The 14,185-nt window shown below is 47.0% G+C and overlaps 1 long non-coding RNA gene across 1 annotated transcript; it reads right to left on the bottom strand.

Annotated features, from left to right (window-relative positions):
- Window positions 1–17: 17 nt before the first annotated feature.
- LOC126517394 (uncharacterized) lies at window positions 18–1,405 on the bottom strand. Its single transcript, XR_007596181.3, has 2 exons — window positions 1,317–1,405; window positions 18–154 (listed from the first exon to the last, which is right to left on the bottom strand). It is a non-coding gene; the product is annotated as an uncharacterized lncRNA (long non-coding RNA).
- Between the last annotated feature and the right edge of the window lie 12,780 nt (window positions 1,406–14,185).

The following is a 14,185-nucleotide window of genomic DNA, read 5'->3' as shown; positions in this document are numbered from 1 at the left end:
TAAAGACGCAAGCCACCTTGTGAAATGAGGAAAAATTAACGTTTATTTTGTTCTTTGTAAATGCTCGTCGCGGGCTTTTTGTGCATTCATCCAGCGTTGTGGCACCAGGTAAGCAGCAGTAGTTTCCGCAGGAAGCTCCACCAGACGACGTGAGCTGACAAGCGTTATTTTGGTATTAACATGTAAGAATAATGCCTGTAGAGGCGAAGCGTGCGAAAGTGGTGAGTGGGCGGCATTACAAACAAAAGCAGTTTGTATTTACACACGCGGCGTAGAAAATACCCGACTCATCCCAAGCAATACCGTACATACCACAAACACATTCTAATTCCAAGCATTCCCCTCTTCCCAATACTTATTTCCCGCACTTTAATAGCACGAATGCGCGCGCAACGGCGCGTTTCGCGAACTTGGCTACAACCGACGCCATAGTAGGCTACGAATATAGAGAGGTGGCCACAACACAGGCTTTCAACCAGAGCATGCTGGATGCTCGCAGAATTCCTTCTACTCGCACTCAAGACAAAATGCGCGGGTGCCGTTCAGAAGACAGAATTTTCGAGTTACTAGTTCCTGGCGTTTGGGCTCCTTGGCTTATCTCTTGTGCATTCTGCAGGGGCAAGCAACGCACTCCCGTGTTATCACTCTTGACGATTGCTCGTCGCGTTTTCGACAAGCGTGGGTACCGAAAGAAGGCTTAAATTATTGCGGGGAGATAAAAATTGCCACAAACTTGTCGCAGTAAGATTCAGTGCGCTCCAAACTAACTGTCACCACGGCCGAGCTGCTTTTCGCTGCGTCACAACAGGCGCGGCGAGCGGGCCTCAACATAAAAGTATCGAAAATAATTTTCAACAATGTTGGGCGTCAGAGAAAGAAAAGCGCCATGAACTTGTCCGTGCATTAAAGCGCGAAACCGCGCACCACAGCCGAGCTGATTTTCGCTAACCGAGTCACAGCGCCAGGCGCGCCCACTGCGCTCGAAAGGTAGCCCAAAAAGTAATGAAATTAGTTTCAATAATGTTGGCAGTCAGAGAAAGCGCCAAAACTTGTCGCAGTAAAATTCAGTACACGCGAAACTGCGTCACAGCACCCTGTGTGACCAGCGTGCCCAAAAACTACCGAAATTAGTTAAAATAATATTGGGGCTTACAGGAAGCGTCGCAAACATCTCCCAGTACGATTCTTTAATTCAAATTAACTGCTCCACGATGGCCACGCTGTTTTTCGTTTACTGCGTCACAAGTCTAGCCTAGGTGCCAGGCAGTAAGCCTAATTGCTTGATGTGCGTCGCAGACTGTCGAACAGTTTCTCACCTTGCCGTAGTCCAATAGTGCAGTGCTGCCATGTCGAAGTTCCGAAAGAACGCAATAATTCGCCGGGAGGCCACCAAACCAGGCTAAATGACGCAAACATCTGGCTCCTCATTCGCCGGTTCGCCTGTCGCTAGGCGACGGAAGTAAGCCTCAAAGTTTAATTTAACTTATACGCAGATATTTTTAATTTTTCTGGGAAAGAATAAAATATATAAAACAATTTCTGTTAATCTCACTTCACGTTCTCTTTTTCGATGCTCGCGGCCCCAATTCGTCGATGTTAATACTATAGCGTGACGTGTTTCCTGTTTCCAATTTTCGACGAGTGTCCGCTCTTGTTCAATCCCTTTCTCTATGTTCCCCCGCCGTCTTAGCCGTTCAGAGGTGGTTGAGCTTCGGAGGATCCGGGTCAGCGTTGCCCTCACTCCTGCCGTGACTCGGATTTTGCCGCACTTTCGCCAGTTGAATCCTCGCCCTGGGTGTCCAGTCTGCAAGCCGCGAAATGCTGAAGCCGACAGTGACCACCTGCTGTGGGTTTGCCCTACATTGAAACCGACGAGGCTCCGGCACCACGCAGCAGCGGCACTTTCGCCGCATAATCCAAGCGATTGCCCTGTGTGGACGCAGGGACCACATCACCGACCCCTGTTGGACTTCATTAGATCCGCAAATAATTTTTTGTTCGTTTAATCATCCCAATTCATCCCCATCCCATACCCCTGTGTGCGCCGAGGCATTTACCCTGGCATTTAAAATACGTACGTCGCTCGGTGCGACATTTCATGCTCTCGCATCAAAACATCATCATCATCATCATCATCATCATCATCATCAGCCTGGTTACGCCCACTGCAGATCAAAGGCCTCTCCCATATTTCTCCAACAACCCCGGTCATGTACTAATTGTGGCCATGCCGTCCCTGCAAACTTCTTAATCTCATCCGCCCACCTAACTTTCTGCCGCCCCCTGCATCAAAATATACTGGACCTCTTTCACGGCAATCGCCTGCGGTGCCGTCAGCTTTGGTCGCGTGGTCACGCGTCCATCGCTTACCTCGGGTGCCTGCGTGTTACCAATGAATGTGCATGACGCCGGTGCGGCTCAGTAAACGGTTTGCTTCTGTGGTTATCGCCGGCGCGTTTACTGGGCTTACAACACGAAGCTTTGGCCGCTGCTTCGGAGTACATGTAAGCGCCTTCGGAGCTCGTTACGCCTTGTGCAAACGGTGCGAGCAACGTATACGGTGCTCGTTCTATGGAAGCGGGGTTAGAAATGTACTCCGCACGGTCCAAGCTTTACCCGCCGTGGTGGCGTTGTGCCGAGAAGCCAGCGCGAACGGAATCAACTCCCTGCCCGCATTTCCATGGGGAACAAATGCAAAAACGCCCGTGCAGCCGTGTACCGTGCATTGGATGCACGTAGAAACACCAGGTGGCCGAAATCAGAAGCAGAGCCCCCCACGATGGCGTGGATAATAATCACATCGTGGTTTGGGCACATAAAACAACAGAATTCTTTTTGGTCATACTTCCCACTTCTCTATTTAATCAGGATCACAGCATCTTGTTCTTCATTATTTGCTAATCACTTGGAATAGCTTGTCGCGCCTCTGACTCAATGACGTTCCTCGGTACGGTCACTATCTGATTGTTCGCTTTCTGTCCAATCGCTGGCAGGTGGGCTCAGCTGCGGTAGAATAATTGGGCGCCTTAAGTTAAGGCCATGGAGGAAGGAAACTGAGGAGAGGCCCTACCCCCTCCGCACGCTAGGAGAAAAGTGTGGGGGAAATGATGTTGTAGGTTCTTTGTTTTGCTTTTTTTATTTCTTTGCTGTAGTGGCGCCGCCTTTCGGGCCACAATGGCGGTTTTGTTATTGTTATGTGCGCTCACACGTGTTGCTCTGTAGGTTTCGTACCGTGGCAAAAGCGCCGTGCGGGCAGGTTTGCGTTGGTCTCCGTGTTTTGTACCGCTGCGTTATCTGGACCGTGCTCTACGGGATGTTGCTCTGCCCAGGTGGGACAGGAGGAACTAAAGTTTGTGAAATCAACGCGCATGCAACGCTGTACGCAATGTACCGCGCCACGGCAATTGCTACGGACGAAGAAATATCCGCGGGAAATTTCGCCCTCTTTGGAAGAATCATGCTAACGTGCTAACGTTTGTCTAGTATTGCTGCGGAGCGCGCTGGTCCGAGCAGCACTGTTGCGCGCAGCGCGGCGTGGTTTCGCGAGGAATGTAAACGAGAGCGGAGAGCTGGCCCGATAGGCGGAGCAACGCCATGAGCAACGCCAACTTCCGGCTTCACTTTAGCTTCACAAAGAGTGACGTCAGGGCCTCTCAGTTTCCTTTCTCCGTGGTTAAGGCGCTCGAGCGCGCTCTAGCCAGCAGAGTGTGCTCTTTTGATCTTAACGGCTAAAAAGTGACTTCCGGTGCGTGATTGCGGAGGGCGCTCTACGCACCCAGTCCTAGAAACGGTGCGCGAGAGCGCGCGCGCCTGCTACGGCTTCCGGAAAGATGACGTGTTTCCCACTCTTTCGACTGATGCAAGTCCGTTCTCCTTGCCCACTCGTTCCTCCCGCCGCCGCGCAGCCGGGCGCCTGAAGCTGCGCTCAGGCGAGATCGGGAACATGTTGGCGCGCTTTGAGCTCGGCGCGAACGTTGAGCTTGCATCCAATACGTGAGTCGCTGCTGCTGCCGCCGTCGCCGCGCGCCGAGTTCTTCTACCTCTTCATTGTCTAAAAAGAACTACAGGAGTGAGGTCGGCGTGCCATTTTCTAAAATAGCGCGAAATGCGATAGTGGATGCGGAAGCAACATAACATTCGCCAGACGGCGCATGACGGTGCACCCGAAAACAGTCGGCGAGAATGGCCGTTAAGTTAAGCTCCGAAGGCGTCGCACTCGAGCGCACACGAGCGTGCTCCTTTGGAGTTCGGAGCGCGCTAACTTAACGCGCCCATTGTTTGTCGTGTACATGTAATGCTTGGAACATAAGTGTTTGTGCTTTGTCATATCTTGCGCGTAGCAAAGACGCATCATAGCTATAGTAACTGGCTTGCTCCCCGTGGAACATCACGAAACACTCAGCTTCGAACATTCGTGTGCTGTCGGCGTAGTAAGTTGGCCAAACCTCGGTGCATTGATTCAAGAGTACGCCCATTGACTTATTATAGATACCTGGGCGATAAAGTGGGCGTAAGTTATTTCAGTGCAAGTTGCGGTAGGTGTGTGTAGGTAACATGCGAGTAACTTGCTATGCCAGGAAGCGGCGTTACTCCCTCGGCCACTACATGTTTAACGTGCAGTACTCACCCTTGCCAACGTTCCGGGGTTGAAGTCCTTTCTTTGTAGGTTAGCGATACAACGCTTGCGCATGCGCGAATTCTTTTATCCTCGACGAAAGCCGTACATCACGAAGGGACGGAAACGCAAGCAGTCCAATAGTGCATCAGCGGTCCGTGAACACGGCCACACTGAAATATTCCATTCCCTGATATGCCAGACACTATTCTTGCAGCAAACTACTACACACGTCTTCGCTCTACCATAACGCGTCTTGCAGAATGAACGTAGCATTAGCGAGCACCCTGTCACATTTACGACACACGACGGCAAAGTTTTAAGGCAGAGACTGTATTGATTTCGAACTCGTGCGCTTTCGACTGAGACAACGTGCTGCGCGCCGCCGAAAGCTCCATCTCTTTCGTCTAGAGCGAACTACTCCGCGAAATCGGGTGAGGAGGAAAGGGCACGCGCGGGCCTTTCGTCGTCTCTGGCTTGTGCGAGAAGGCAGGGTGCTGCGAAATGATTTGGAGATGTTTTAGCTAGTTCTTCATGAAATTTGCATGATGTAAATTCACGCAGCCCCGTTGACTGCTATGTATAGAACGTGGCAAAAGTAAAAACGAGCTGTTGCACTAGGAGTCCTCTGTTTGAGTCCTACCACTAAATAATTGCATTTTTGTTCATTAAATAACGTAAACGTATACCCTACACTCTAAGAACAGTTTACACCCTTTGGCGTGCCCCTTCTGCCACACAACGATAATCATCTGCCTTGATGTGTTTCCTTTGTTTAACGCTGCGATCCCGGAACTTTCAAGTAACGAACGGCAAGCGCGTTATCAGCAGGGGCACTCCAAAGGGTGTAAACTGTTCTATGCAGATAACGCGCGTGTCGTTCGTTACTGGAAAGTTCCGGGCTCGCAGCGTTAAAGAAAGGAAACGCATCAAGGCAGATGACGATTATTGCTGTGTGGCAGAAGGGGCACGCCAAAGGGTGTAAACTGTTCTTAGAGTGTACAGACATTTCCTTCAGTTTTTCGTACAGGATATGTTTCACAACCTTTTCCTGGGCCGATAATGCAGGTAGTTCCCAATCGCGGCCACAAAATTTCGTCATAGTCAACTATGACACGCGCTATTTTGTCGCACTTTTAAAATTTTGGGGTGCTATAACGTAAAACTATTCCAAACATTTCTATTCCAATTCTGCAATCAGCCCTACGTGATTGGTTAAAAACTCTTTGGACCACCCCCAATTCGCCTGGCCGTCACGGGACGTCACGAAAACCGCGATAACTCCCCATCTGATATGGCGTCTGCACATTGATTACGCATGATTTGACGGAACAAGAGCAACATAGTTATTTCTGATTCGACGCTTTTTCGCCCTTAGCCATCGGCTATTGGTCAAAGGCTTTCGGGCTGCACCCACTTCACCTGCCTGTCACGCGACGTCACAAAACCATAAAAACTCACTGCGTCAAAGTGACGTGTACGCATTAAAGATGAAATAATATGCCGCACAAATGTGAGTTTTCTTCTAAATAGCCGTAGGCTGCCCCGTTCGGAATGGAATAAAAGATGGCTGCCGCCAATCTCTCAGGCACTGGCTACTCGCACCTACTGGAAAGTATGAATTTATTAGTGTATGATAACATTTTTTGCGTGGCCACGCAACGTTTTCGAGCACCTTCGGCACGTTTAAGACCTCATTCTGCCTACTATTCTTTGCTGAGGATCTATTTTAGCGTCATTCTTAAGCTTCCGTTGCATGCCACCGCAATTTTCGACCAGCCAGCGCGAGTTAAATAAGGGAAAGCGGACCAATCGCAGACGACGGCACCACCCTCTTCATCCGGTTATCGATTTTCAGTGCAGTGGCTCAGCCCTAACAAATCCCTCTCCATTTGAGCGTGCTCCTCGCCTCTTGTCACCCAATTAGATGCGACAAGCCGCTCAACGCAGGCAATGTTATTCGTTTTTGAACCAAATAAAAGTGACCTCCTATGAGCGAGGAGAGCGTTTGATTGGTTTGTTCAGACAACCCTGCGGGTGAGCGCCCGATGCTTGCGTTGGCGGTTACGCAAATTTGACATGAGGAGATTGGAAGAAAAACAGTTTGGAATAGTTTTACGTTATACGGCCATTGGCCTTATTTTAGTGCCAAGCAATAGAGGGTCTCGATATTCTTAAAAGCTTGGTGTCACTGGATTCAAAATGACTTGAGCTTTTGTATATCTTCTGAATCTAGTAATAGTTAGGTAAGCTGATGAGGGTTCTAATGATAGTATATGGCCTTTTAGGTTCGCTCTCGCGAGACTGTCAGTGAGTTAATTAATTTATAATCCCGTGTGACCTGGTAGCCAAAGTAAATTATTAACATTTTCTGGGCAGGTACTAGAAAATGAAATCCGCGTAAAAGCTTAGCACCACTATTTTTTGTGAGCGATGTACATAAAGATAAATGATCCGTTATTATGACTACCGTTGATATTCATGAATTTAGTTTACCCAACGCTAACACAACACCTAACAATTCAACCAGAAATACGGATAAGCAATTCGGAATCCTGATTGAGAATGTCCAGTCTAGAGCAAGAGCGAAAATGGCAATTCCAGATTTTTCTCTACACTGCGATGGTAGCTATATGTAGACTCAATCAGTCGTCTTGTAACAGTCCATTTAACATATTATGAGATAAGTTTTACATTGTTTGGGCAGATGTCATCATAGGTGATTTGTAGACTCTCTCACACATCATAAACAGGTGGCTCTTACCAAATACGTGCATTTAAGGGGTTAATCATATAAACTAGGGCCAATATACTGCAAAGAATAATGCAGGCTGGAAAATGAATATGTTTTCGAGTCGTCTAATAGGGCATTCGTACATATTATGGAATGTTTGCACCATCAGCAAACGAAATATGGACAATACTGAGGGCAACCTTAGTTTTGGACGTAATACATTGTTAGCTATAAATTTCGGTAATCCCCAGCACAATCGCAGGGCTTCCCACTCAATCATAACAAGGCGGCGCAATTTATAAGCTGTTGCACAAGAAACTAGCAGACATCCAAATTCTATAGTGGGCCGCACATTCAGTTGGTATATCAATAGTGGTGGGTCTTTCCGCATCTCCGACCGACTGTTACATAGCTTACGTAGGCTGCCCACTGCTATCACTAATTTTTAACTATATGGTCAATATGACCAAGCCAACTGAGAGAACCGTCATAGACTACACGGAAGTACTTAACCGACTCCACTGGAGGTATAGTCTCCAGTCGGTAGCATAGCGATATGCTAACGGGATTATTAATGGGGAAAACCATTATCGAGCGCTTTTTCACGTTAAGTGATAGGTGATCTTTGTTTAATCAATTTCCTATGGCGTAGAGACAGTTCTTTTGTCGATAATATAGCGAGTGAATACATTGTGTGGTGCAAAATAAAGTAATATAGTCTACGTATACATGTGGTTCTACATCTGGATTCCAAAGAACGGAACTCCTGAGAACGTTAAGTAATAATGGAGAAGTGACAGCTCTTTAAGGAACATCCCGTGATTGATTATGTATGCACAAGGAAGTGCCTCTTACAGAGCTGTTGAATTGCCTACCATGTAAAAATTCACATATCAAGTTTACAAGATGATTTGGCATCTGTAACTTTCGCAATATATTCAATAAAATTGTGTATTCTACACTAAAGTAGGCTTTGGAGATATATACTCTCACAGTGGCACCTATCTGCCTTTGGCGCCGTGCTAATTTTATTCTGCTTTCTAAGTCGAAGTGAGCAGGTAAGATTAAACATGACGGTCGGAATCCAATTTGACAGGGATTAAGGAAATACTTGTTCCCTGCCAATTAAAGTATACGAGTATATAAGATTCTTTCAAATAATTTCACTAAATTTAAGGTAGCGCGATTGGTTTAACGTTATCTAGTTTACACCTTTTCCCATGATCTTCCAGAAGTGGAATTAGTTTATCAGATTTCCATGCAGACGGACTCCATCAAAATCTAATTCAGTGATTTTTAATAGCTAAAAGGTCCTCAGGAGCTTCGTTAAATAAAGTTGTTATTATGGCAGAGGTTACCCCAACTGCGCTGGGAGCTACATATGGCAGTCGCTCCACGTGCTAAGCCAATTCTAACATGGTAATTTGTAACTTCTACCCTTCGTCAGCTAGAACAATTTGGCAAAACTGCAGAAAATTTAATTCCTAATCTCTTCGTAATTTCTTCTAGTGAATGGTCCATTTCAGTACTACTTCAGACTATACAGCGAATGTTAATTGGACGCGGAAGAACTTTCCTACTGCGGAAAAAAAAAAAGAGCAAGGCACGTTAATTATTATCGTTAGATAGGAAGTCAAAATGCTTGCAGTCGTACTCGTATTTGGGTTTTGAAACTGTACGTGTAAGGACGGCTCGAAAACGTTTATAGTCGCTCCAATTTTCGGGATTCTGGGTGCGTAATAATAATAAGTGACGGTTCTCCGCTAATAAGCCTTCTGGACGCTTCGTTTATCGAGTGGCTGCCACACGTTAATGGGACGATCAGGGCTATGCCATTTCTTTAACTTATGTTTCAACTAACAAAACCACGGTGGTTGTTTAGTAGCTTTGGTGCTACGCTGCTAAGCACGAGTTCGCAGGATATAATACCGGTCGCGCTGACTGCATTTTGGTTGCTTGGAAAAGAAAAAAAAAGACGCCTGTGTACCGTGCATTAGGTGCACGCTAAAAAACCCCAGGTGGTCGAAACTATTCCGGATTACCCCACTATGGCGTGCCACATAATGAGATCGTGGTTTTGGCACGCAAAACACCAGAACTCTATTTTTGAAAACCTACTAACACGAGATGAAACGTGCACTAACACGAGGATCGCTTTAGAAAGCGGTCTTCGCGCGTGGACACGTAGCGGTTATGTAGTGAATGTTTCTTCTAGCTTCCTCCAGAGTAATAGGTTGCTGACGAGTTGGAGATGGAGCTCCCAAAGAAGGGTCTGGCCGACAGGGTTTCCATGAGTATGGAGGTTGCGCACAGAGCAAGGGATGTCACCCTTCTACACACAACCTTTGCCCAGAAGTAGGCAGTACAGGAAACAAGGTAGATGACGCAATTGAAGATTGTTTATGGAAGGAGTACGACAGCGACGTTTGACGACATGCTCAGGAATGAAAGCGATGACGAGAATTTCGACGGTGCTGCCTATCTTCAGCGCGCAGTATGAGCATGACAGCTCGCCCGCCTGAGTATCAAAAACGAGCCAATGAACGACAGCCGGTGCTACAATCCCCGAATACCAGTGGCGGATACAGGTACGGCGGGGGGTCAGGCGGGGGATTGAACCCCCCCCCCCCCCCCATCTGCTTCCTGTGATGTGGCCCAAAGACGGATGTCGGTCCTTAAAACACTTGCGGCCGCAATAGATTACCACTTTCCCGCCAAAACAGCGCCCCCGAACCATTACCCGCCGAATCAGAGCGTCTGGAGAATATAGGCCGAAAGAACCCAACATCCACAGCCGTTTCTCACCGAAATTCCCCATTAGAGCATTGAACAACCTGAATGCAAAGCGCATTTTCATATAAGAAGTGAGCAAATGACGATGTGGCTATGAAGCACGGACGTACCTTATAAATGGAGTTGGAAAAAGGAGGGAAAAGTGCTTCTTTCATCGGCGTCGTGCGATCTTGTGCTCACACATTCAAGATACCCAGCACGGAATATCATTGCACGTGAGACATAATGTTAAAAAATGTACGAAAACACCTAGACAAGAAAAATATGGGGTAGCCGTTGTTCTGACCTATAAGAACCGAGCCTCTGAATTCCCCCTTCTTCTTTTTGATTACGCAGCTAACATCTTGTCTCAAGGAGATTCGATGCATTTAAGTTGCATACGTGGTTTTATGACCCAGTTGCCCTCTCTATAGTTCACGTTCCGCGTGACACGTTGCGGCACGAATGATGTTCTCGATCCGGCGTCAAGGCCGTGAGTGGTAGTTCTGGCTGATACCCCCAAGGTTAATTCTAACACGCATACATAAGTGCAACAGAAAGCCTATGGGAAACAGGCACCGTGTTAGCTCAATTGGGGTGGGCAACGCATGCTTGGTGCAAATATGTGTATTCTTATGCCACCAGTGCCAAATTAATTCTTTGTCCACTTTGTTTTCGTATATAATATAATTTCTGCATTACAAATAAATAAACACCTAATTTCCTCTACACTTTCCTAGTTGTAATTGTCTGTTCGCTTTGTGTGGTTTTGCCCTTGCTGATGTCGTTCACAATGGCTTCTGGAGAGCATTTCGTTCAAAGCTTAGAGGCGATGTGGACACAGCTTGGCACACGTTCGCCCAAAGAAAGGTAATTTCATGGCTTACCATTGTTCCCCAGTCTTCTGCCTCCTCATCCCCAAAACGGGACAGTATGCAGGGAAACACCATACCGCTCTGGCAGTGTAGTACCAAAAAAAACAAGCATTACCTTCTTGAAGTCGCACTTGTTCGTTCCTGACTCCACAAAAACAGACTACATTACATTTACATCCCACCAAATGCACTCGGGAGATTGATCTGCTTGCCGGAGAGAAACGGCACGCTCTACTGAACGACAGTGACCAAGAACCTGGCATAAAACGCGTTTCACCCTCATAAAAGTTCGCCATTGCATGAAGATGCGCTAGCACTCCACAGCCAAATGCATCAGCAACGCCTTAGCACTGGACGACACGGAGTTGGCCTTCCGCGCCAATTTCCATAACCTCAAGAACTGTTTGGCAGAATGTCAATGCGGTAAAATAATTTCATATGGGTGACAGTGCCAGTACCTGCCTTCCCGCGGCCTTGGAGTTTTCTGGGAGATAGCTCCAAAGCGGGTGAATTCCGCTTATAATGAAATGAAATATTGCGTGATCCCCTGTGAGATCGAACCACTCTCTTACCGCGCAGTAGCCTATTACTCTAACCATTAGTCCACCGTCGCACACATCTTCCATTGATGCGAAAATCGCTCTCTATAACGCCTGACATGGGCGCAGCCTGCCAATTTCCCGAACGCTGCCTTCGTGACAGCTAGCGCTTAATTAATTTGGTTGTGACTGCCGTCCCTTCAGGATCGGCCCATATTTTACTTCTGGGCTACCTGAAAAGTGAGTTAGGTGCGCCTTTATTACCGTGGCAATAAAGGAAATCCCATACGACAAAGCCCCCAGGTGGGTCACATGACATGGAATGGCCCAGAAGGTTTGAAAAGTGCGCTCGAAACGAGAGAATAATATGAACACAATGAGAACGAACTGAATAGACTTTGGTGATAGCCATATTTGTATCTACTTCCTTTTTGTCCAGCATGCAAGAGTTTGAAATAAAGTTTTTGGCTGGCTTTGAAAAAATGCTTCATTGTGCTCTTACCAAAAGAGCAACCTGCGTAGTTTAGAAGAGTGCTTCAGAAAAATTGAAAAAGAACTTTGTCTAACTAGTTCGCCTGGAACGAAAGAGGTCTACGTTGAAGGGCTTAGCCGTCGACTCCAGCAACACTTCTTGTCACGGCAATGGGTACTTAAGCGCAAACATTCTATAGCCGCGTTTATATGAATGTAAAACGGGCCTAATGAGCTAGGAAATCGCGTCACGTTAGTGCGCCAGAGCGAGGTGGATTGAGACGAGTAAGTCGACTTTCGCAATGCATGTAAACGCGATCGCATCGCATTAGGAATTAAGGGAAATTTAATGTTATGTTTAATTTAATTTAATGCTTAGTTGTCGGCTCCAACAACAGTCCTCGTGACGGCAATCGGTACTTACGCGCAAAGATTCTATAGCCGCGTTTATATGAATGCGAGAACTGGCGTTTCGCATCTATGTAAACGGGCCTAATGCGCTAGGAAATCGAGTCACATTAGTGCGCCAGAGCGAGGTGGATTGGGACGAGTAAGTCGCCTTTCGCAATGCATGTAAACGCGATCGCATCGCATTAGGAATTCAGGCAAATTTAATGTGTTGCTGATCTGCTGCGCTCGCCGAGCTGCGGCGCGGCGCCGCAATGTGCGACACCGCGCGCGCCACTGTCGTACCAAGGGTAATGCGCTATATGTGAACGCTGGCGCATCGCATTGCTCGTGATGCGCTAGGAAAAGTGATGCGCTACTGGCGCATTCTGTCCCATTCATGTAAACGCGGCTTATGGCTCGGCTGTTACTTCGCTTTTGCTTCCTTACGTTTCCTAGATTAAGTGTGTCTACCCATCGCTTTGCCGGTGCCCAAAAAGATGAAATCCGTGAACTGAACGGTGTGGATATGAGTTGCCAGGCAATTGAATGGCGCCTTCAACGCGATTGCATCAAATGCCCTAAGAACAGGTCCCCCTCCCCTCTTTTTTATTTGATTTATGTTTTATATATATATAAGAGGAAGCTTTAGTTCGCGACCAACTCTGACACAGCTCATTTTATTACATATAAAACGCAAGAACGCTTTTCTCAGATAACCCCTCGAATCATTTTGTTTTGTTGCACTTAGGAGAGAAAGTTAAATTCTGTTGACTGTCGGAAGCAGAATTTCGATTTAGGGCTTGGGTGTTGTTAAAAATCATTGTCAAAAATTCGAATGTTTGTAAAAAAATCGAAGAAAGAAGTTCATAAATTAATAAGTCTACATCGAAAACAGGTATCGCGGTTGTTTAAACGGCATGCACCGGATCATTGAAATCGGACGAATTCTGAATGTCAATTTATATCTTTCATTATTTGTTACGGTTTGAATAGGGGTGCTGTAAAATCTGTATTTCCATATTACTCAATTAGTTTTCAGATTCGTGTTTAACACATCGATTTTGTCCGAATAAAGACTGTTTCACATGCACGTTTGGAGCGAAACAATCGTTCTGCCGCGCACGTCGCAGAGCGATTTTCGGCGACAGCTTTCACATGCGTCTGCGGCAGCGCGATTTCTGTCGCAGCGATTCGCAAGGTTGCCCTCTGTCCATGCCTGCATCGTCAAATAAAAACAACATGCGCACTGGTGAAATATTTGAATTTTTCTGTTAATATCCGACCACAGAATAAGTTCGCCATTTTTTAACGAGTAAAGAAGTTGATTGCAGATGCGGTGAGTGAGACGCTGCACAACACCGCAAGCATGAGCGTGCGGCTTGTGCGGCGTCGGTGGGGTGGTTCCGTTAATACACTCTAGTTTCGTTGTTACTGTGGAAGCCATAACGTTTTTCCTGCGTGAGTATTTGCTTTCGCAGAACAACAAGCTACTTTGAGTGTGCACGTATAAGCAGCAGGCACAATTTGTAGCGATGACGAGGTTGGCTACGGTGGCGATCAAGTGGGTGCTTGCCTTATGTTGAAGCGGCGTCCTTCTCCCGACATGCATAGCGTGCAGCTTCTCCTTTTAGAAGAATTGTGTAAGCGGAAGAAAAAAAAAGTGCTTGCGAAGCTCCTACGCCGCAGGCGCTGGTGGGTACGCCCTATTCAAACATAACTAAACTGGGGCGCGACATTACTCCACAGAGCTACCAATGCGCAGTAAAACAGGAAAGCGCCTAATTTGACG

Source organism: Dermacentor andersoni, chromosome 11 (assembly GCF_023375885.2).
Source record: "Dermacentor andersoni chromosome 11, qqDerAnde1_hic_scaffold, whole genome shotgun sequence".
NCBI lineage: Eukaryota > Metazoa > Arthropoda > Arachnida > Ixodida > Ixodidae > Dermacentor > Dermacentor andersoni.
The sequence above is the reverse complement of the archived record's forward strand: the minus strand, read 5'-3'. Positions and strand labels throughout refer to the sequence as shown.